Here is a 2,262-nt window from a genome sequence, read left to right as displayed (position 1 = left end):
GACGGACGGACGGACGGACGGACGGACGGACGGACGGACGGACGGACAGACAGTCACCGCTTAATCGATTTCTCTTTTCATTCTGATCATTTATGTATACATTTGTCTATATCTATCTCGATTCGTTTTGCCTGTTACAAACAACCGTTATGTGAACAAAGTTATAATACCCTTGTGCACAAGTGCGCTCGGGTATAAAAATCTTTACCACCTCTCCAAGCGGCTTCGAACCTGTGATCTGAGAACCAAAAGCAGTAGCCTTCACATGACGCCACAGCCGACATTTGTAAGAAAAGCAATTAATTGCGTTTTATTTTTGGCTATGGCAATTCAAAGGCAGATGTCGCTGAACGTCTAAGTTCTTCGAAAGGGTCGGACTGGTAGGCACATACTAGTTAATGAACTTGTATTATTTCTAACTGGTTTGGCTTTTCACTGCAGGGTAAGAGCTCTTACATGCATTCTCCCACATATGTGGATACATACTATGTATGTATGTATGTATGTACATTCATCGTCTATTTTAATTATATCAATAATTTCACTTGCAACCAGCCGCACTTTATTAACACGCGATTTTTTTTCAGGTTTTTAATTGATTATTTAGCAAAATTCCTCAAACAAAAAAACTCATTCTTCTTCTTTACCCCAGATGGGACTCGAACCCACAATCCTCGGCTTAGGAGGCCGATGCCTTATCCATTGGGCCACTGGGGCTGCCAAAAATTCTTTTCTCATTCGTGAACAAGTATTCGAATAAGAAATACACAAAGAATGCTCGCTATAGAATCTGATAATAACAAAAGCGATCGGGGAAATAAAACTAAAAAGAAAAAATAAAAGATATTAAAATAGAAAAAAAAACGCTAGATCATCGCACTCGTAAGAGAGCAAAGAAACACACATCGAGCAGTTTACCGATTGTTGTTGGCATCTTAAAATAGCTCAAAATACTTGAAACAAAATAAAAATAAAACTAATTAAATGCGTATTCTAACGCTCAGCAACGATAGCAAAGCGAAAACAGACATACATACGTACATATGTACATACTTCTGTACGAATAGTGTGTGTAATAAATGGAACTCAATTTGATACCCTAGTTGGGAACAGCTGTTACTTACGAAAATCGTAGAACAATCACACATCTTTTACAGCTGTAAAGTGGTACATACATACAAACAGATGCATGTACTTATCTGCTTTTGAATATTTTAGCTAAAAAGTATGTGCCTCCGTATATATTTCGATCTTTTCGTCAAAACTATACACCATACACACATAAATTTTTAGATATGTATGTAGGTAAATCTAACGAAGTCTTGGCTACCTAAACGATGATTAGTTGCAGTTATCCTAACAATGATAATCATAGCCTTCGCACAGCGGCGAATCAGGGTCGCATTGACAGACGGCAAGTTCAAAGTTGCACCCTGCTAGACAGCAGTATCGCGGAATAAGCGAGCCGAGAGGAGTGGGATCGAATTCCACGGCTAGTAAAAATTTCAATTAAAGTCGTAATTTTTTCCCAAAGTATGAAAGATCATCTGTGAAGTGCAGAAGAAAAGCATATTCAACGAAAAATTCGAGCAGAAAGTTTTCAAAAAAAAAAAACAGCCAAAAATGTATCTGTTTCACAACCATTTTCGGTACTTTTGTGTACATACATATGTTTCAGCCGCATGTTTTAGTGGGCAAACGGAACGTCAAAGTATCCGAAAATGGAATCTGTAAATCCTTTGCGGATCCATTTTCGTATTTTATGCTAGCTGGGATAGGTACTATGTACTTCCACTTGTATTTGTGAATGGCAAACACCATCGTGTTCACAATTCCGGTAGACTTATCGGCTACCAAGTTACTCGCATTATTACAACCCCAATATTCAACATCCGACCGCAGTTATGTAAATGTGTACAGCCTGATCCATTTGGTGGTTTCGAAACTAGAACGCTGTCTAGCATTTCTGAAAATGGATTGCATTAGAACTATTAAAACCTACTATTACGAGTACGCTTTAAGATGAGTTTATGGAGCACATAATCGTCCAAATAGCAAATCAATTGGTGAAATTGTAAAGAAACTTGCAGATACTGAATCAGTGAAAGATGGGTATTTTTCATTTGCCACTCCATCCCACTTAAGCAACCATTCAAGCGAATATGGGTATATTTTTCACAAACGCATACCAAATATCACATGCGAAGAACGTGTTTATGCGAATAAAAATCGAACTCTGGAGTATTTGAAAACCCATCATTC

General features: G+C 37.8%; 1 non-coding gene across 1 annotated transcript; it reads right to left on the bottom strand.

Annotated features, from left to right (window-relative positions):
* Nucleotides 1–644: 644 nt before the first annotated feature.
* Nucleotides 645–717, bottom strand: Trnar-ccu. The gene has a single exon. It is a non-coding gene; the product is annotated as a tRNA-Arg (tRNA).
* Nucleotides 718–2,262: the final 1,545 nt, after the last annotated feature.

The sequence above is a fragment of the Rhagoletis pomonella genome, unplaced genomic scaffold, assembly GCF_013731165.1.
Source record: "Rhagoletis pomonella isolate Grant_MI unplaced genomic scaffold, Rhpom_1.0 Rhpom_scaffold_00002, whole genome shotgun sequence".
Classification (NCBI taxonomy): domain Eukaryota; kingdom Metazoa; phylum Arthropoda; class Insecta; order Diptera; family Tephritidae; genus Rhagoletis; species Rhagoletis pomonella.
Note: the sequence above shows the minus strand (reverse complement) of the source record. Positions and strands in the feature narration are given on the sequence as shown.